Source organism: Hemitrygon akajei, chromosome 15 (assembly GCF_048418815.1).
Source record: "Hemitrygon akajei chromosome 15, sHemAka1.3, whole genome shotgun sequence".
Lineage (NCBI taxonomy): Eukaryota > Metazoa > Chordata > Chondrichthyes > Myliobatiformes > Dasyatidae > Hemitrygon > Hemitrygon akajei.
Genome location: NC_133138.1, coordinates 6750003 through 6772385, shown reverse-complemented (window position 1 = coordinate 6772385; position 22383 = coordinate 6750003). Strand labels below are relative to the sequence as shown.

Sequence of the window (22383 nt, the reverse complement as noted above, 5' to 3'; positions counted from 1 at the left end):
TGCACATCAGTCTCGTGTATTTTGGATGTGGGGTTACCCTATTAAGTGGCTTTGTGCACTTTCCAACTTACACAGCACAGAAATGGTGAGTGGAAGGGCACTGAGGAGAGAGGTAGAACAGAGGATTCTCAGAATACAGTTCCATAATTCCTTGAAAGTAACATCACACGTAGATAGGGTCATAAGCAGATCTTTTGGCACATTGGCATTCATAAATCAAAATACTGAGTGCAGGGTTTGGGATGTTGTGCTGAAGTTGGATAAGGCATTGGTGAGGCCAAATTTGGAGTATTGTGTGCAGTTTTGGTCACCTACCTAGAGTAAAGGTACCAATAGGTTGAAAGAGTGCAGAGAAGATTTACAAGGATGAGGACCTGAGTTATAGCGAAAGGTTGAATAGGTTGGGACTTTATTCCCTGGAGTGTAGGAGAATGAGGAGAAATTTGATAGAGCTATACAAGATAATGAGAGGTATAGATAGGGTAAAGGCTTTTCCACTGAGGTTGGGTGGGACTACAACTAGAGATTATGGGTTAAAGCTGAAATATTTGGATGGTAGGGGAATGGAGGGCTATGATCCAGGTGAAGGTCGATGGGCTGAAGGGCCAGTTTCTGTGCTGTGGTGTTCTAAGGCACCACAATTCTAAACAGGCCCTTTGGCCTATCTAGTTCATACCAAACTATTATTCTGCCTAATTCAGTCCACCTGCATCTTCTAAACCTCTCCTATCTAGATAATGTTATTTAAAAAATAATAGTTGCCATTAACTGTGAAATTTTGATTAATTCTCCTTCAAGGAGGGTAAATCACCAAGTCTAGGGTGTACTCTTGTCACTATGTTGTGTTCCTATGTATTTCCATTATTGTGATGCGTTTTTGTATTGTTTCTAATAAAAGTTATTCAATAGTAGTCATAAATTCAGAGAAATGTTATGTCACGGAAGGAAACCATTTTCACTCCAGTCCAAGAAACAATCCAGGTGAAGGGTCACGACCTGAAACGTTGACTGTCCGTTTCCCTCCACAGACGCTGCCTGACCCGCTGAGTTCCTCCAGCGAACTGTGTGCTGCTCATGATTCCAGCACTGGCCGTCTCTCGTGTCTATACAGGGGAGAAGAATTAATTTGATATTCCACTAGGTTAAAGGCTGGCAAACTTCACAGCCCAAGGCGCCTGTACACTACCGTGCTGTTCTACGTTCTAACACCAGAAAAGACTGCTCAAAGGCGGGTGCGAGTATGCAGGCAGTGGATAAAATAACCCTCGTGTTTTTGGATCTCGTACTGGAGATGCTGTTCACTGAACCCTGCCACTTTGTTTTGGCCCACATTGTCATCATCTCGGTCCCGACTTGCCTTTATTGGGATCTTTCTCCTCGTTAACCTCCATTCTGGAGTTTAAGTTAAAATGGTGGAGTTATTGTTTATGGACAGTGCTTTGGATTTACATTTGGGGTTTTCTTGTAGGGACTAGGTGCTGTGATTTGGGGGTTGTGCAGTAGCTAATTGTGGGGCAGGACAGGCCTGGGGGAAGGTTTGGGTAATGGGGGTTGAGGACTCCAGGCGAAGGGAGCTGGGGTAGGGTGGCCAATGGTATTGTGGGTGGGGGTCCCATTGCAGTAGGGGGGAAGAAGAGCCAGACTAGGAGTCTAACTGTTGGTAATATTGGGTGGACCTGGCTCCTTGATGGCTTGGGTTTATGGGGGTGTGTAGCAGGGTTGAAGATGTTAGGTTTAGGGATAGGGTAAAGGTCCATTATATAAGCCTCTTTTGTGTGGTGTGGTTTGGGTTATTCGGGGTGCTGTCTGGTTTAGTTGGGGTGTGCGGTCCATTGGAAGTTAGGGTTAGGGTTAGGGTAAAGGGTAGGAGTGGGGATGTTTGTGTTGATGTGTGGTGAAATTGGCTCCCTGGTGGCAAGAGGGTTCAGGTTTATGGGGGAGTGTAGGAGGGTTACGGGTGTTAGGATTCGGGGTATGGCTGGGAGGTGCACTTGATGTCTTGGTTCTCATTTGGTGTCACTGGGTGTATTTAAGGCGGAGGTTGATTAGTCAGGGTGTGGAAGGCTGTGGGAGAACGCAGGAGATTGGGGCTGAGAGGAAAATGGATCAGCCATGATGAAATAGCAGAGCAGACTCGATGGGCCAAATGGCCTAATTCTGCTCCTATAAGTCTCGGCACTAGTGATGTCACAGAAGATACAATGGTATGAGTCACAACAATAGTGATGTCACTGATTATGTAATTGTGCAGGGTAATATAATGGGTGACAGACGATACAACTTGTTCATAATAATTCACAAATACCATCATCTTAAGAGATGGTTTCTTACGTAATGACATCATTGTAAATGACTGCATTTAGTTTGTCATAATAGAAATAAAAGGCTGTGGCTTTTATGCACATAAAACAACTCGCATGTTTTACTCACAAAATCCTTCAAAGGTATAGGTCATGACCCTGGTGATGTCACAGATGATGCCATGGCATAGGTCACCATGGCAGAGATGCCACCACAGGTCATCTCATAGCTCCCAATGGACAAGGAGCCTGAAATCCAACATCACCAGGTTCAAGGACAAACATACAAACACATCAGCAGCTCGAGTCAGGGCACGAAGAAGAGTTAAAATTGAAGGCTCTTTATCTGAATGCACATAATAGGTGAACTCAACAGAGTAACACTCATCATCAAAGAATCCCCACCATCTTCTCAAACTCCGATCAGGAGGTGCAGAAACCTAATGCAGGGCGTCAGCCCAAAGTGTTGACTCTTTATTCTTCTCTATTACACTGCCCAACCTGCTGAGTACCTCCAGCGTCTTGTGTGCATTGTTCTGGATTTCCAGCATCTGCAGAATCTCTTGTGATACTGAAGCCTGAAGTCCCACACCACCAGGTTCAGGGCCAGATACTTCCCTTCAACCATCTGGTTCTTGAACCAACCGGCATGAGTAATAATCCCAGCCTCATATAGCAACACTGTGACCACTTTGCACTTGAACGGACTTATTTTATATTCTAATTGTGCTCTCGCTCATAAAATTTGTGAATGACTTATGTTGAGTTGATGTTTTCCTTGTGAATCTGACACTTTGTGCCTGTGACGGACGCTGCTGCAAGTAAGTTTTTCATTACACTTGTGTACACGTGCACTTATGCAGAAGATTATAAACTCCACTTTGACTTGACGCTAGTGGTCCATTACGTCTGACAACAGAGTTCACGGGTCTCGGGGTCACTGCGTGTAATGTATGCCTCTCTAATGTAGTGCTGCTCTCACTGTCGGAGGTCATAGCCCTTCCAAGGTCAGAGTTTATGCAGATTCCAGGCAGGGATCACAACCCCGAGGTCAGGGGTCACGCGGCCGCCTCTCGCGCCACACCGTTCGGTGGCGGGGCCTTCCAGATGCGGTAGAGGATGATGGACGTGGCCGGCCCAAAGATCAGGAAGGACATCAGGATGACGGTACCCAGGATCACTAGCACAATGGCCCAGATCTCCAACACGTGCACCGGGGTGGCACCATCGACCAACGCACTCTGCACCCCAACATCTCGGACAGACATATCCGCAATCACACCCTTTGGGGACAAAGAAAGTGTCAGAGAAGTAAACAATGAGCATTGTTCCCACCATCCATACACGTGGTCGTATTAAAGGCAGAAACTGATAGGTTCCTAACGGAAAAGGTTGATAAGGGGGTTAAGGTTATAGGCAGAAAGCGCGAGAACAGGGTTGAAATAATTTCAATCATAATTGAATGGTGGAGCAGACTCGATGGGCTGACTGGCCTGATTGTTAAATTGGTAAATGGTTTTATTGTTGTCACAGGTGTACTGTGGAGAGCATTCTAACAGGTTGCATCAATGACTGGTATGCAGGGGCCACCGCACAACTCAGGGAGGAGGTACAGGAGCCTGAAGACCCCTCTTCCCATCGCTACCATCAGGGAGGAGGTACAGGAGCCTGAAGACCCCTCTTCCCATCGCTACCATCAGGGAGGAGGTACAGGAGCCTGAAGACCCCTCTTCTCATTGCTACCATCAGGGAGGAGGTACAGGAGCCTGAAGACCCCTCTTCTCATTGCTACCATCAGGGAGGAGCTACAGGAGCCTGAAGACCCCTCTTCTCATTGCTACCATCAGGGAGGAGCTACAGGAGTCTGAGGACCCCTCTTCTCATTGCTACCATCAGGGAGGAGGTACAGGAGCCTGAAGACCCCTCTTCTCATTGCTACCATCAGGGAGGAGCTACAGGAGCCTGAAGACCCCTCTTCTCATTGCTACCATCAGGGAGGAGCTACAGGAGTCTGAGGACCCCTCTTCTCATTGCTACCATCAGGGAGGAGGTACAGGAGCCTGAAGACCCCTCTTCTCATTGCTACCATCAGGGAGGAGCTACAGGAGTCTGAGGACACTCACTCAACTATTCAGGAACAGCTCCTTCCCCTTTGCCATCAAATTTCTGAATGGACAATGAACCCAAGAACACTACCCCACTATTTTTTCACTCCCTTTTTGCACTACTTATTTAATTTTGTAATAAAAATCTAATTTATAGTTTTTATTATATCAAATGTACTGCGGCTGCAAAACAACTAATTTCACGACAAATGCCACTGATATTAACCTGAATCTGAGGTACTTTGTAAAACTTAGTTTTTCATTCTGTTCACACAGATCAGATCATTACACAGTGCATTGAGATAGAACAAGGGAAGACGATAACAGAATGCAGAATAAAGTGTCACAGTTACAGAGAAAGTGCAGTGCAGGCAGACAGTAAGGTGCAAGGTCATAATGAGGTAGATTGTGAGGTCAAGAGTCCATCTTATTGTACTGGGGAACTGTTGAACAGTCTGATAACAGTGGGGTAGAAGTCAAGGGCAGTGGTAAAAGCAGATACATTCCGGATATTTAAGAGACTCTTAGAAAGGCACAGAGAAATGGACAGCTACGTAGGAGGGAAGGGTTAGACTGATTTTGTTCCTTTTCGTGCCTTGTGGCTTTCGTTCCATGGCCTTTGACTTTTATTTAAACAAGGCCGAGTTGCTAGCTCGATGCTCAACCCAACACGGATAGAAAGTGTACAAGCATCCAGCCAAATTCGAACCCGGGACCATTTGCCCCGAAGTCCGGTGTTGGCGGCCACTACACCAATGGCTGCCAGTTAGATTGACCTTAGAGTGGGTTAAAAGGTCGGCAGAGCATTTGGGCCGAAGGGCCTGTAGCACACTGTACTGTTCTACATTCCCTGTTAAATCTCCCTGGGAACAAAGTGATCTATTTTTCCTGCTCTTCCCAAACATCGGCAGCTGTAATGGAAACTAATTTGGAACTCTCCTCAAGTGCATTCTGGCAAAAGTACTGAATGTTTTTATTTCGTCCCACCACAAAAAATTCAGGCAGGTTTCAACAGAACCCTGAGCTGCTCTGGTTCTCCAGCGTCTGCACAAGCTCTTGTGCTGCTGAAGAATACTCATGTAGCTTTTGGCAGGACACGGGACTGGGAATGAAATTTTAATCATCTGCATAAACAATTTAAGCTCCATCCAAGGATCAGTCCTTAATTCTGCTCCAGCATTTTGTGTGTGTTGCTCAAGATTTCCAGTGTCTGCAGAACATCGTGTATTGAGGTAGTTTGTTACAAGTGTTCCCCGTGGAAGCCAGGGCCTCATTGCAGTCGGAATTTCCTCTGGATTCCCTACGGGAATTTTGAGTCTTACTTCAGTGGTGAGCAAATGAGTGGAAGGGGAAATTACAGGCTGACAGAGAAATGGAGGGGTGTGTGGGAGGGAAGGGTTGGATTGATCGTAGAATAGGTTGACATTGTGAGCTGAAGGGCCTGTACTGTGCCAGAATTCTCCTTGTTCGATGGTAAGATGTAAATGCAGGTCAGTCCATCATGAAAACCTGCCTCTCCTCCATCTCAACCTCCTGATCACCCCTCCCTCCACCGAATCCACCAATCACCTGCCAGATCTTCCCCTCCCACCTTTTCTTTTCCCATCCTGATGAAGGGTCTCAGCCCGAAATGTCGACTGTTTATTCCTCTCCATCCATGCTATCTGACCTGCTGAAGGAAGTGCAGGGGTAATGTTAATGGTAATTTTTTGTTAAATAGAGAGAATGGTGGAATGCCCTACCAAGGGAGGAAGTGGAGGCAGACACGGTACATTAGGGACTTTCCAAGGACTCTTCTATAGGCACGTGGACAAAGGTAAAATGTAGGGCTATGTAGGAGGAATGGGTTAGATTGATCTAGGAGTAGGTTAAATGGCCAACACTACATCATGGGCCAAAGGGCCTGTAACTGTGCTGTACTGTCTAATGTTCTATTTGTGAATGATTACATTTATATTGAAAGGCTAACTTTGAGGAGATGCGCAGGGATTGAAAGGCTAACTTTGAGGAGATGCGCAGGGATTTAGAGAGAGTCGATTGTGTCAAGTTGTTTTATGGGAAGGATGTAATAGAGAAATGGAGGTCATTTAAGGGTGAAATTATGAGGGTACAGAATCTTTATGTTCCTGTTCGGTTGAAAGGAAAGGTTAAAGGTTTGAAAGCGCCATGGTTTTCAAGGGATATTAGAAACTTGGTTCGAAAAAAGAGGGATGTCTACAATAGATATAGGCAGCATGGAGTAAAGGAATTGCTCGAGGAATATAAAGAATGTAAAAGGAAACTTAAGAAAGAGATTAGAAAAGCTAAAATAAGTTACGAGTTTGGTTTGGCAAATAAGGTGGAAGTAAATCCGAAAGGCTTCTACAGTTATATTAAAAGCAAGAGGATAGTGAGGGATAAAATTGGTCCCTTAGAGAATCAGGGTGGTCAGCTATGTGTGGAGCCGAGGGAGATGGGAGAGATTTTGAACGATTTCTTCTCTTCGGTATTCACTAAGGAGAAGGATATTGAATGGTGTAAGGTGTGGGAAACAAGTAAGGAAGTTATGGAACCTATGACAATTAAAGAGGTGGAAGTACTGGCGCTTTTAAGAAATTTAAAAGTGGATAAATCTCCGGGTCCTGACAGGATATTCCCCAGGACCTTGAGGGAAGTTTGTGTAGAGATAGCAGGAGCTCTGACGGAGATCTTTCAGATGTCATTAGAAACGGGGATTGTGCCGGAGGATTGGCGTATTGCTCATGTGGTTCTATTGTTTAAAAAGGGTTCTAGAAGTAAGCCTGGCAATTATAGACCTGTCAGTTTGACATCAGTGGTGGGTAAATTAATGGAAAGTATTCTTAGAGATAGTATTTATAATTATCTGGATAGACAGGATCTGATTAGGAGTAGCCAGCATGGATTTGTGTGTGGAAGGTCATGTTTGACAAACCTTATTGAATTTTTTGAAGTAGTTACGAGGAATGTTGACGAGGGTAAGGCAGTGGATGTAGTCTATATGGACTTCAGCAAGGCCTTTGACAAAGTTCCACATGGAAGGTTAGTTAAGAAGGTTCAGTCGTTAGGTATTAATGCTGGAGTAATAAAATGGATTCAACAGTGGCTAGATGGGAGATGCCAGAGAGTAGTGGTGGATAATTGTTTATCGGGATGGAGGCCAGTGACTAGCGGGGTGCCTCAGGGATCTGTTTTGGGCCCAATGTTGTTTGTAATATACATAAATGATCTGGATGATGGGGTGGTAAATTGGATTAGTAAGTATGCTGATGATACTAAGGTAGGAGGTGTTGTGGATAATGAGGTGGGTTTTCAAAGCTTGCAGGGAGATTTATGCTGGTTAAAAGAATGGGCTGAACGTTGGCAGATAGAGTTTAATGCTGAGAAGTGTGAGGTTCTACATTTTGGCAGGAATAATCCAAATAGAACATACAGGGTAAATGGTAGGGCATTGAGGAATGCAGTGGAAGAGAGAGATCTAGGAATAACAGTGCATAGTTCCCTGAAGGTGGAGTCTCATGTAGATAGGGTGGTGAAGAAGGCTTTTGGAACGCTGGCCTTTATAAATCAGAGCATTGAGTACAGAAGTTGGGATGTAATGTTAAAATTGTACAAGGCATTGGTAAGGCCAAATTTGGAATATTGTGTACAGTTCTGGTCACCGAATTATAGGAAAGATATCAATAAATTAGAGAGAGTGCAGAGACAATTTACTAGGATGTTACCTGGGTTTCAGCACTTAAGTTACAGAGAAAGGTTGAACAAGTTAGGTCTCTATTCATTGGAGCGTAGAAGGTTGAGGGGGGATTTGATCGAGGTATTTAAAATGTTGAGAGGGATAGATAGAGTTGACGTGAATAGGCTGTTTCCATTGAGAGTAGGGGAGATTCAAACGAGAGGACATGATTTGAGAGTTAGGGGGCAAAAATTTAAGGGAAACACGAGGGGGTATTTCTTTACTCAGAGAGTGATAGCTGTGTGGAATGAGCTTCCTGTAGAAGTAGTAGAGGCCAGTTCAGTTGTGTCATTTAAGGTACAGTTGGATAAGTATATGGACAGGAAAGGAGTGGAGGGTTATGGGCTGAGTGCGGGTAAGTGGGACTAGGTGAGATTAAGAGTTCGGCACGGACTAGGAGGGCCGGAATGGCCTGTTTCCGTGCTGTGATTGTTATATGGTTATATCCCCCAGCTCCAGGCCACACCCACATTCAAGGGGTAGAGGGGTGGGGTGGGGGTTAGTGTCTCCACCTCTGTCTCTTCGAACCCCAGTGGTCATGGCATTTCCCACTGTTACTACCAAAGGATGGCCAAAAATGTTTACAATCCCCAAAATTAAACTCATCTCTACCCAAGAACAAAAGTGTGTGTGTGTGTGTGTGTGCGTGCGTGCGTGTGTGTGTGTGTGTGTGCGTGCGTGTGTGTGTGTGCGTGTGTGTGTGTGCGCGTGCGTGTGTGCGTGAGTGTGTGTGTGCGTGTGTGTGCGCGTGCGTGTGTGCGTGTGTGTGCGTGCGTGCGTGTGTGTGTGTGTGCGTGTGTGTGTGTGCGCGTGCGTGTGTGCGTGTGCGTGTGCTGACGATAAATGAGTCAGATTTTAGCTTCAGATAACGTTGAGTAAATAGAGTTAGATAAATAAATACTTGCCACCTGGTACATTTATCAATGTTAAATATTTTAAGAGCTATGCCTTGCTGCTAAAGGAATCTCACCTTCAAAAACACATGGGTTGCCACGGTAGCACAGCGCTTAGCACAACACTATTACAGCTCACAGCGGCTGAGTTAGGAGTTCAATTCTGGCGTCCTTTGTAAGAAGTTTGGACATTCTCCCCGTGAATGCCTGGGTTTCCTCCGGGTGCTCTGGTTTCCTCCCACAGTCCAAAGATGTACTGGTTGGCAGGTTAATTGGTCTTTGTAGATTGTCCTGTGATTAGCCTAGGGCTGAATCGTTGGGCAGCGGAGCTCAAAGGGCCTGCTCTGTGCTGTATCTCTAGATAAGTACACACACACACCAAATGCTGGAGGAATTCAACAGGTCGGGCAGCATCTATGGAAACCATCTCTCTGACCTGCTGATTTGCTCCACCATTTGGAATTCCACCATCTGCAGAGTCTCTTGTGTTTAACATCTCACCTTTACATGATCTCCTGGTCTATCAGGACTTGATTTAACAGGTCACTTTTGTCCCCACTTTGTCCGCTCCTGTTCCTGCAACATACAGCAGGGTTGAGTTGAAGAGCTGTGATGTAATGTCGTACCTCCATAAAACACTGCCTAGACCACACTTGGAATATTGTGCTCATGGAAACATAGAAAACCTACAGCACAATACAGGCCCTTCGGCCCACAATACTGTGCCAAACATGTCCCTACCTTAGAAATTACTAGGTTTACTTATAGCCCTCTATTTTACTAAACTCCATGTACCTATCTATAAGTCTCTTAAAAGACCCTATCGTATCCGCCTCCACCACCACTGCCGGCAGCCCATTCCACACACTCGCCACTCTCTGCATAAAAAACTTACCTGTGTCCTCTTGTGGCAACCATTTCAGCCCTGGGAAAAAGCCTCTGACTATCCACATGATCAATGCCTCTCATCACCTTGTATACCTCTATCAGGTCACCTCTCAGCCTCTGTTCTCAGTTCTGGTTGCCTCATTATAGGAAGAACATACAAGAAAGGATGCAGAGGAGATTTACCAGGATGCAGCCTAGATTAGAGAGGGTGCAGAGGAGATTTACCAGGATGCAGCCTAGATTAGAGAGGGTGCAGAGGAGATTTACCAGGATGCTGCCTGGATTAGAGAGGGTGCAGAGGAGATTTACCAGGATGCAGCCTAGATTAGGGAGGGTGCAGAGGAGATTCACCAGGATGCAGCCTAGATTAGAGAGGGTGCAGAGGAGATTCACCAGGATGCAGCCTAGATTAGAGAGGGTGCAGAGGAGATTCACCAGGATGCTGCCTGGATTAGAGAGGGCGCAAAGGAGATTCACCAGGATGCTGCCTGGATTAGAGAGGGTGCAGAGGAGATTTACCAGGATGCAGCCTGGATTAGAGAGGGTGCAGAGGAGATTTACCAGGATGCTGCCTGGATTAGAGAGGGTGCAGAGGAGATTTACCAGGATGCTGCCTGGATTAGAGAGGGTGCAGAGGAGATTTACCAGGATGCTGCCTGGATTAGAGAGGGTGCAGAGGAGATTTACCAGGATGCTGCCTGGATCAGAGAGGGTGCAGAGGAGATTTACCAGGATGCTGCCTGGATCAGAGAGGGTGCAGAGGAGATTTACCAGGATGCTGCCTGGAATAGAGAGGGTGCAGAGGAGATTTACCAGGATGCTGCCTGGATCAGAGAGGGTGCAGAGGAGATTCACCAGGATGCTGCCTGGATCAGAGAGGGTGCAGAGGAGATTTACCAGGATGCTGCCTGGATTAGAGAGGGTGCAGAGGAGATTTACCAGGATGCTGCCTGGATTAGAGAGGGTGCAGAGGAGATTTACCAGGATGCTGCCTGGAATAGAGAGGGTGCAGAGGAGATTGACCAGGATGCTGCCTGGATTAGAGAGGGTGCAGAGGAGATTTACTGGGATGCTGCCTGGATTAGAGAGGGTGCAGAGGAGATTGACCAGGATGCTGCCTGGATTAGAGAGGGTGCAGAGGAGATTGACCAGGATGCTGCCTGGATTAGAGAGGGTGCAGAGGAGATTTACCACGATGCTGCCTGGATTAGAGAGGGTGCAGAGGAGATTCACCAGGATGCTGCCTGGATTAGAGAGGGTGCAGAGGAGATTCACCAGGATGCTGCCTGGATTAGAGAGGGTGCAGAGGAGATTGACCAGGATGCTGCCTGGATTAGAGAGGGTGCAGAGGAGATTTACCAGGATGCTGCCTGGATTAGAGAGGGTGTAGAGGAGATTGACCAGGATGCTGCCTGGATTAGAGAGGGTGCAGAGGAGATTTACCAGGATGCTGCCTGGAATAGAGAGGGTGCAGAGGAGATTTACCAGGATGCTTCCTGGAATAGAGAGGGTGCAGAGGAGATTCACCAGGATGCTGCCTGGATTAGAGAGGGTGCAGAGGAGATTCACCAGGATGCTGCCTGGATTAGAGAGGGTGCAGAGGAGATTTACCAGGATGCTGCCTGGGTTAGAGAGGGTGCAGAGGAGATTCACCAGGATGCTGCCTGGATTAGAGAGGGTGCAGAGGAGATTTACCAGGATGCTGCCTGGATTAGAGAGGGTGCAGAGGAAATTCACCAGGATGCTGCCTGGATTAGAGAGGAGAGGCTGAGTGAGCTGGAGCTTTTCTCTTTGGAGTGAAGGAGGATGAGAGGTGACTTGATAGAGGTGTACAAGATGATAGATATAGATCGAGTGAAAAGCCTGAGAACCTTCCCCACGGCAAAACTGGCTGATAAAAGGGGGCAAAAGTTTTAGAGGATTGGAGGAATGTGTAGGGGGATGTCAGAGGCAGTTCTTTTTAATACACAGAGAGTGGTGGGTGTGTGGAATGCCCTGCCAGGGGTGGTGGTACATTAGGGATATTTACATGGATGATAGAAAAATGGAGGGTTATGTGGGACGAAAAGGTCAAAATTCTCAAACAATTCAGCACAGTACAGGCCCTGATATTGTAACCTTTTAACTTCCTGTAATAACAATCCAAGGCTTCCCTTCCACATAGCTCTCTATTTTTCCTTGAACCTTGAAGTGGATGGGCTACAGCAGTAGAACCATGAACATACACTGAGTGACCGCCTCATTAGGTACAGGGGGTAGAGTGGACAGTGAGTGACCCCCTCATTAGGTACAGGGGGTAGAGTGGACAGTGAGTGATCGCCTCATTAGGTACAGGGTGTAGAGTGGACAGTGAGTGACCACCTCATTAGGTACAGGGGGTAGAGAGGACAGTGAGTGACCACCTCATTAGGTACAGGGGGTAGAGAGGACAGTGAGTGACCACCTCATTAGGTACAGGGGGTAGAGAGGACAGTGAGTGACCGCCTCATTAGGTACAGGGGGTAGAGAGGACAGTGAGTGACCCCCTCATTAGGTACAGGGGGTAGAGTGGACAGTGAGTGACCACCTCATTAGGTACAGGGTGTAGAGAGGACAGTGAGTGACCGCCTCATTAGGTACAGGGGGTAGAGTGGACAGTGAGTGACCGCCTCATTAGGTACAGGGGGTAGAGTGGACAGTGAGTGACCGCCTCATCAGGTACAGGGTGTAGAGTGGACAGTGAGTGACCACCTCATTAGGTACAGGGGGTAGAGAGGACAGTGAGTGACCGCCTCATTAGGTACAGGGGGTAGAGTGGACAGTGAGTGACCCCCTCATCAGGTACAGGGTGTAGAGTGGACACTGAGTGACCGCCTCATTAGGTACAGGGGGTAGAGTGGACACTGAGTGACCGCCTCATTAGGTACAGGGGGTAGAGTGGACACTGAGTGACCGCCTCATCAGGTACAGGGGGTAGAGTGGACACTGAGTGACCGCCTCATTAGGTACAGGGGGTAGAGTGGACACTGAGTGACCGCCTCATCAGGTACAGGGGGTAGAGTGGACACTGAGTGACCGCCTCATTAGGTACAGGGGGTAGAGTAGACACTGAGTGACCACCTCATTAGGTACAGGGGGTAGAGTGGACACTGAGTGACCGCCTCATCAGGTACAGGGGGTAGAGTGGACACTGAGTGACCGCCTCATTAGGTACAGGGGGTAGAGAGGACAGTGAGTGACCCCCTCATCAGGTACAGGGTGTAGAGTGGACACTGAGTGACCGCCTCATCAGGTACAGGGGGTAGAGTGGACACTGAGTGACCCCCTCATTAGGTACAGGGGGTAGAGAGGACAGTGAGTGACCGCCTCATTAGGTACAGGGGGTAGAGTGGACACTGAGTGACCGCCTCATCAGGTACAGGGGGTAGAGTGGACACTGAGTGACCGCCTCATCAGGTACAGGGGGTAGAGTGGACACTGAGTGACCGCCTCATCAGGTACAGGGGGTAGAGAGGACAGTGAGTGACCGCCTCATTAGGTACAGGATGTAGAGTGGACAGTGAGTGACCCCCTCATTAGGTACAGGGGGTAGAGTGGATACTGAGTGACCGCCTCATCAGGTACAGGGGGTAGAGTGGACACTGAGTGACCGCCTCATTAGGTACAGGGTGTAGAGAGGACACTGAGTGACCGCCTCATTAGGTACAGGGGGTAGAGTGGACAGTGAGTGATCGCCTCATTAGGTACAGGGGGTAGAGAGGACAGTGAGTGACCGCCTCATTAGGTACAGGGGGTAGAGAGGACAGTGAGTGACTGCCTCATTAGGTACAGGATGTAGAGTGGACAGTGAGTGACCGCCTCATCAGGTACAGGGGGTAGAGTGGACAGTGAGTGACCCCCTCATTAGGTACAGGGGGTAGAGAGGACAGTGAGTGACCCCCTCATTAGGTACAGGATGTAGAGTGGACACTGAGTGACCCCCTCATTAGGTACAGGGGGTAGAGAGGACAGTGAGTGACCCCCTCATTAGGTACAGGGGGTAGAGAGGACAGTGAGTGACCCCCTCATTAGGTACAGGGGGTAGAGTGGACACTGAGTGACCGCCTCATCAGGTACAGGGGGTAGAGTGGACACTGAGTGACCGCCTCATTAGGTACAGGGGGTAGAGAGGACAGTGAGTGACCGCCTCATCAGGTACAGGGGGTAGAGTGGGCAGTGAGTGACCCCCTCATTAGGTACAGGGGGTAGAGAGGACAGTGAGTGACCCCCTCATTAGGTACAGGGGGTAGAGTGGACAGTGAGTGACCGCCTCATTAGGTACAGGGGGTAGAGTGGACAGTGAGTGACCGCCTCATTAGGTACAGGGGGTAGAGTGGACACTGAGTGACCGCCTCATTAGGTACAGGGGGTAGAGAGGACAGTGAGTGACCCCCTCATCAGGTACAGGGTGTAGAGTGGACACTGAGTGACCGCCTCATCAGGTACAGGGGGTAGAGTGGACACTGAGTGACCCCCTCATTAGGTACAGGGGGTAGAGAGGACAGTGAGTGACCGCCTCATTAGGTACAGGGGGTAGAGTGGACACTGAGTGACCGCCTCATCAGGTACAGGGGGTAGAGTGGACACTGAGTGACCGCCTCATTAGGTACAGGGGGTAGAGTGGACACTGAGTGACCGCCTCATCAGGTACAGGGGGTAGAGAGGACAGTGAGTGACCGCCTCATTAGGTACAGGATGTAGAGTGGACAGTGAGTGACCCCCTCATTAGGTACAGGGGGTAGAGTGGATACTGAGTGACCCCCTCATCAGGTACAGGGTGTAGAGTGGACACTGAGTGACCGCCTCATCAGGTACAGGGGGTAGAGTGGACACTGAGTGACCCCCTCATTAGGTACAGGGGGTAGAGAGGACAGTGAGTGACCGCCTCATTAGGTACAGGGGGTAGAGTGGACACTGAGTGACCGCCTCATCAGGTACAGGGGGTAGAGTGGACACTGAGTGACCGCCTCATTAGGTACAGGGGGTAGAGTGGACACTGAGTGACCGCCTCATCAGGTACAGGGGGTAGAGTGGACACTGAGTGACCGCCTCATCAGGTACAGGGGGTAGAGAGGACAGTGAGTGACCGCCTCATTAGGTACAGGATGTAGAGTGGACAGTGAGTGACCCCCTCATTAGGTACAGGGGGTAGAGTGGATACTGAGTGACCGCCTCATCAGGTACAGGGGGTAGAGTGGACACTGAGTGACCGCCTCATTAGGTACAGGGTGTAGAGAGGACACTGAGTGACCGCCTCATTAGGTACAGGGGGTAGAGTGGACAGTGAGTGATCGCCTCATTAGGTACAGGGGGTAGAGAGGACAGTGAGTGACCGCCTCATTAGGTACAGGGGGTAGAGAGGACAGTGAGTGACTGCCTCATTAGGTACAGGATGTAGAGTGGACAGTGAGTGACCGCCTCATCAGGTACAGGGGGTAGAGTGGACAGTGAGTGACCCCCTCATTAGGTACAGGGGGTAGAGAGGACAGTGAGTGACCCCCTCATTAGGTACAGGGGGTAGAGAGGACAGTGAGTGACCCCCTCATTAGGTACAGGGGGTAGAGTGGACACTGAGTGACCGCCTCATCAGGTACAGGGGGTAGAGTGGACACTGAGTGACCGCCTCATTAGGTACAGGGGGTAGAGAGGACAGTGAGTGACCGCCTCATCAGGTACAGGGGGTAGAGTGGGCAGTGAGTGACCCCCTCATTAGGTACAGGGGGTAGAGAGGACAGTGAGTGACCCCCTCATTAGGTACAGGGGGTAGAGTGGACAGTGAGTGACCGCCTCATTAGGTACAGGGGGTAGAGTGGACACTGAGTGACCGCCTCATTAGGTACAGGGGGTAGAGTGGACAGTGAGTGACCGCCTCATTAGGTACAGGGGGTAGAGTGGACACTGAGTGACCCCCTCATCAGGTACAGGGTGTAGAGAGGACAGTGAGTGACCACCTCATTAGGTACAGGGGGTAGAGAGGACAGTGAGTGACCGCCTCATTAGGTACAGGGTGTAGAGTGGACACTGAGTGACCGCCTCATCAGGTACAGGGGGTAGAGTGGACACTGAGTGACCGCCTCATTAGGTACAGGGGGTAGAGAGGACAGTGAGTGACCCCCTCATCAGGTACAGGGTGTAGAGTGGACACTGAGTGACCGCCTCATCAGGTACAGGGGGTAGAGTGGACACTGAGTGACCCCCTCATTAGGTACAGGGGGTAGAGAGGACAGTGAGTGACCGCCTCATTAGGTACAGGGGGTAGAGTGGACACTGAGTGACCGCCTCATCAGGTACAGGGGGTAGAGTGGACACTGAGTGACCGCCTCATTAGGTACAGGGGGTAGAGTGGACACTGAGTGACCGCCTCATCAGGTACAGGGGGTAGAGTGGACACTGAGTGACCGCCTCATCAGGTACAGGGGGTAGAGAGGACAGTGAGTGACCGCCTCATTAGGTACAGGATGTAGAGTGGACAGTGAGTGACCCCCTCATTAGGTACAGGGGGTAGAGTGGATACTGAGTGACCGCCTCATCAGGTACAGGGGGTAGAGTGGACACTGAGTGACCGCCTCATTAGGTACAGGGGGTAGAGTGGTCACCAACTGTTTTTGGAAAAAAATTACTTTGAACTTTGAAGGAAATTGGAAGGCTCATATTTTATAAACAAAGAATGGTTGCTATCTGGAGAGACAAGGGACTTGAGTGTGTTGCTCAAGATTTCCATCACCTGCAGAACCTAAACAAACTGAGTGTGACTTTCTTTGTCACACAGTGAAGTGCGAATCAGATTGTGTCAAATCGAATCAGTGAGGAATGTGCTGAGCAGTCTGCAAGTACTGGCATGCTTCGGCTGCCTACGTATCAGGCTCATAATTTACTAACCCCACGCCACGCGTCTGAAATGTGGGAGGAAACCAGAGCACCCAGAGGAAACGCAATCGATCACGGAGCGTTACAGCCAGTGGTGGGAATTGAACCCCGATCGGTGTGGTGTGGGACCTCCGGTTTCTGTTGCAACAGCGAGAAGTGGCCATTTACCTGGTGGTGTGTATCCCTGAAGGAGATGTCACCTTCTTGAGGAAGCAACTCCTGTAAACGCTGTTGATGGTAGGGAGGGCTATGCTTACGATAGACCGGGCTGTGATTACAATGGACCGGGCTGCATCTACCCCTCTCAGCAGTCTCTTGTGTTCCTGCAATTTGCAGTTGCTGTACCAGATGGCTCTTGTTAATCTCAGAGTACTCTTCCAAAGTGCAAGCCCCAGCACAATGGGCAGAATGGCCTCCTCTTTGCAGGATTGTCCTACAAGTTAATACTACAAAGGAAGTGAGATTTGGAGGAGATGTAGAAGACAGCTGGTTTTAAATTCCACACCTCAGATCTACACGTCTGCAAGTCAGAACTCCTCTAAGCATCTGAAGGTAATCTGTGAAGTGCCAGCTGATGGTTTATCTGATGCTCTCCACAAACCACCACCGACATAAACAACACTAAATATAAACCCATGAAAATAAAGTTAAAAAGACAGCTGTAATCCTTATAAAACCATAAGACATAGGAGCAGAGTTAGGCCATTCAACCCTCCCGAGACTGTTCCACAATTCAATCACGGCTGATCCCTTTTTCCCACTCCCCGGCCTTCTCCCCGTCGAGTCCAATCAAGAAGTTCTACCTTAAATACATCCAATGACCCAGCCTCCACAGCTGCTTGTGTAACAAATTCCACAAATTCTCCACCCTCTGGCTAAAGAAATTTCTCCGCATCTCTGTTTCCCATGGTGGGGGAATCTGGACAAGACGGCGCAGCCTTTCCACATCTACTCTAGGCCTTTCAACATTCAACAGGTTTCAATGAGATCCCCACACATCCTTCTAAATTCCAGCGAGTACAGGCCCACAGGCATCAGTCATTACTCATACGATAACCCTTTCACTCCCGGAATCATCCTTGTGAACCTCCTCTGAACTCTCTCCAATGCCAGCACATCTTTTCTTAGATGAGGAGCCCAGAACTGTTCACAATACTCAAGGTGAGGCCTCACCGGTGCCTCAGCATCATATCCTTGCTCTTGTATTCTAGACCTCTTGAAATGAATACCAGCATTGCATTTGCCTTCCTCACCACCAACTCGAGCTGCAAGTTAACCTGCAGGGTGTTCGGCACCAGGACTCCCAAGTCCCTATGCAGCTCTGCTTTTGGGTTTTCTCCCCATTTAGAAAATAGTCCGCACATTTATTTCTACTACCAAAGTGCATGACCATGCATTTTCCAACATTGTATTTCATTTGTCACTTTCTTGCCCATTCTCCTAATCTGTCTAAGTCCTTCTGCATCCTACCTGTTTCCTCAACACTGCCTGACCCTCCACCAACCTTCGTATCATCTGCAAACTTGGCAACAAGGCCATCTATTCCATCATCTAAATCATCGATATACAGCATAATAAGAAGAGGTCCCAACACTGACCCCTGTGGAACACCACAAGTAGCCAACCAGAAGAGGACCCCAAAGTACACTGCAGATGCTGTGGTCAAATCAACACGTACAAAAGCTGGATTAACTCAGCAGGTCGGGCAGCATCCGTTGAAATGAGCAGTCAACGTTTCGGGCTGAGACCCTTTGTCAGGACTGAAGAAGGAGGAACCCCCCTCCTTCTTCAGTCCTGACGAAGAGTCTCGGCCCAAAACGTTCAGAAGAGGACCGTTTACTCCCACGCACTGCCTCCTATCAATCAGCCTATGCTACAACCATGTCAGTATCTTTCCTGTAATACCATGGACTCTTAACTTGGTAAACAGCCTCATGTATGGTACCTTGTCAAAGGCCTTCTGAAAGTCCAAATATACAACACCCATGGATTCCCTTTATCTATCCTACTTGTAATCTCCTCAAAGAATTCCAAAATGTTTCTTAGGCAAGATTTTTCCTTAAGGAAACCACGCTGACTTTGTCCTATCTTGTCCCGTGTCTCCAAGTACGCCATAACCTCACCTTTTACAATTGACTCCAACATCTTCCCAACCACTGAGGTCAGGCTAACTGGTCTATCATTTCTTCTCTACCGCCTTCCTCTTTTCTTAAAGAGTGGGGTGATATTTGCAATTTTCCAGTACTCTGGCACCATGCCAGAGTCTAATGATTTTTTAAAGATCATTACCAATGCCTCCACAATCTCTACTGCTACCTCTTTCAGCACCCTAGGGTGCAGTTCATCCCACTACACAGGACATTTACAGAGACAGGTGCGTAAAAAGGGCCCGAAGGATCGTTGGGTACCAGATCCCCCCCAACCACAATCTGTTCCAGCTGCTACCATCTGGGAAACGGTGCCGCAGCGTAACAGCCAGGACCAACAGGCTCCGGGACAGCTTCTGATTGATTAATTAATGCTGATACAATTGTATTTCTATGTTATATTGACTGCCCTATTATTACTATTTATTACAAATTATTATCAATTGCACATTGCACATTTAAATGGAGATGTAATGTAAAGATTTTTACTCCTCATGTATGTGAAGGATGCAAGAAATAAAGTCAATTCAATTCAATTCTCTTCCCTCACACCCTTCAACATCTGGCACACTGCTCACGTCTTCCACAGTGAAGACTGAAGCAAAATACTCATTTAGTTCATCTGGCATCTCCTTGTCCCCCGTTATTATTTCTCTGGCCTCATTTTCTAGCAGTCCTAAATCCACTCTCATCTCTATTCTTTTTACATACTTGAAAAATCTTTTACTAACCACTTTGATATTTTTTGCTAGCTTGCTTTAACATTTCATCTTTTTCCTCCTAATGATTCTCTTAATTGCTCTCTGCAGGTTTTTAAAAGCTTCCCAATCCTCTAACCTCCCATTAATCTTTGCTTTGTTGTATGCCATCCCTTTTGCTTTTACATTAGCTTTTTCCATCAACTATGATGGAATGGCAGTACAGTCTCGATGGGCCGAATGGGCTAATTCTGCTCCAATGTCTCATGGAAATAATTTTTTTGCAGGCACTCACAGTACATCAAAGAATTGCAACAGAAGCATTTAAAAACTACACATAAAGACTGACAAACAACTGATGTGCAAAAGACAAAATGCAAATACTAAAAAAACATTGCTGAGAACATGAATTGTCAAGACCTTGACGGTGAGTCCATAGGATGTGTTCAGCGATCAGTTCAGTGCTGTGGTGAGTTTATTATCCCCTCTGGTTCAGGAGCCCGATGGTTGAGGGGTAATAACTGTTCCTCAGCCTGGTGGTGAGGGCCCTGATGCTCCTGAACCTCCTTCCTGATGGCAGCAGTGAGACAATGGCAAGGCCTGGATGGTGGGGGAGTCCTTGATGATGGATGCTACTTTCTTGTGGCAGCACACCTTTTAAACCTGCTCAGTAGTGGGAAGGATGGAGGGGATGCTCTTTGTAGGATGAACTGGGCCGTATCCACTACTTCTCCGGTCTTGAGCATTGGTGTCTCCGTGCCAGGCTGTGATGCAACCAGTCAGGATCATTGGCACTGTGCATCCATCGAAGTCTGTCAAAGTTTTAGATGCCATACCAAATCTGCACAGAATTCTAAGAAAGAAGAGGTGCTACTGTGCTGCCAGATTCAAACACAGTTCCTTTCCCGAAAGCTGTAAGCTTGATCAACACCTCCACCCACCAATCCACCCCTCCACACCCATAACCACCACTACTTTATCATTTCCTGTCAGTCACCTGACGTAGACTCTCCTGTGCCTAGTGTCACTTTATTGATGTACGATCAATCCATGCATATAACCTATCTTATATACTGTTTTTTAAATTATTATTGTGTTCTTTATTTTATTGTGTTTTTTTGTCCTACATCAAATCCAGAGTAACAATTACTTCCTTCTCCTTTACACTTGTGAAATGGAAATGACATTAAACTATTTTGACTCTTGAATAATGGCACTTACGTGCTGGTCCCAGGCCAGATCCTCTGAGAAATAACACGGAGGAATTTAAAGCTAATGACTGTCTCATGTGGGCTTGATGTGGTGTGCAAAGTGAATTTTAAAACCATCTGTTTTCTACACCTCCTCCAAATACTAGTTCCTTCACAGAATTAACTTGCAGAATGACCCTGAACAAAGGAAGCCATTTGGCCCATTGCGCTGGGGTTATCTCTTTGAAAGTTCTCTGACAAGAGTTGTTTGAATTAACAGTTCTAACTGACAGGAACCCAAGAGGTTGCAGAGAGAGTTGGGCACAGCTCAGTCCGTCACAGGCACATCCCTCCCCACCACTGACAGCATCCACACGAGGTACTGCCTCAAGAAGGCAGTATCATCCATCATTAATGATCCCCACCAAACGGGACATTACCATCTTCTCACAGCTACAGAAGCCTGAAGTCCCACGCCATCAGATTCAGAAACAGCTGCTTCCCTTTAACCATTCAGTTCTTGAACCAACCAGCACAACCCTAATCACTTCAGTTTAGTAACACTATGACCTCTTGTTAGCCACAAGTGACTTTGTTTTTGTCCTAATTATGTCCTTTTTCTCATAAACACTGTACTTGTCATATTTATCTTGTGATTGCTGTTCATCTGATGCTGCTGCAGTTAAGTTTTTTGTAAAAACATTAAACATAGGAGTAGAATTGAGCCATTCAGCCCATCGAGTCTGCTCTGCTATTCCATCATGGCTGATTTATTATTCCCCTCAACCCCATTCTCCCGCCTTCTCCCCAGAACCTTAGATGCCTTGATTAATCAAGAATCTATACAATTCCACTTTAAATATAATAAATTCCACAGATTCACCACCCTCTGGCTAAAGAAATTCCTCCTCACCTCAGTTCTAAAGGGACACTCTTGTATTCTGAGGCTGTGCTCTTTGGTCCTAAACTCCCCCACTATAGGAAATATCCCCTCTGTCTGGGTTTTAATTGTTCAGTAGGTTTCAATGAGACTCCCCCTCATCCTTCTAAACTCCAGCTTGTCACCTAATGGACACACAATCAATCTACTCTATGTATATAAGGTATCTCATGTATTTATGCTTATTGTGCTTTTATTATTATTGTGTTCTTTATCTTATTGTGTTTTTTTTTGTGCTGCCTCGGATCCGGAGTGACAATGATTTTGTTCTCCTTTATACTTGTGTACCGGAAATGACATCAAAAAATCTTGACACTATCAATTAAAGTTTAGTAATACCCTGACCACTTTTCACTACAATGCATTTCTGTTATCTTCCAATTGTGTTCTTTCTTGTTTAATTTATGGTTTTCTTGCGAATCCTATTTATCTCATGATCTGCGCTTGTGATGCAAGTAAGTTTTTCGTTGCACCTGTGCACATATAAGTTTGTGCAGATGACAATAAACTTGACTTTGAACTTTACAATGCACGATAGTTTAGCTCATATATGTCAAACTCAAGGCCCGCGGGCCAAATCCGGCCCGCGGTGGAATTATCTTTG

The 22383-nt window shown here is 47.5% G+C and overlaps 1 long non-coding RNA gene across 2 annotated transcripts in view; it reads right to left on the bottom strand.

Moving 5' to 3' along the window:
• LOC140739134 (uncharacterized) overlaps positions 1 to 20569 on the bottom strand; it is a 20962-nt gene extending 393 nt beyond the window's left edge. Inside the window, exons 1-2 of one of the 2 annotated variants that reach the window (XR_012101569.1) lie at positions 20070 to 20569; positions 1 to 3583 (exon numbers count right to left, since the gene is read on the bottom strand). The exon at positions 1 to 3583 is cut by the window's left edge and continues 393 nt beyond it. This is a non-coding gene — a long non-coding RNA (uncharacterized lncRNA). Of the gene's footprint in view, positions 3584 to 9532; positions 10125 to 20069 lie in introns of those variants that run through there. The other variant, XR_012101570.1, reaches the window with a different exon arrangement.
• Positions 20570 to 22383: the final 1814 nt, after the last annotated feature.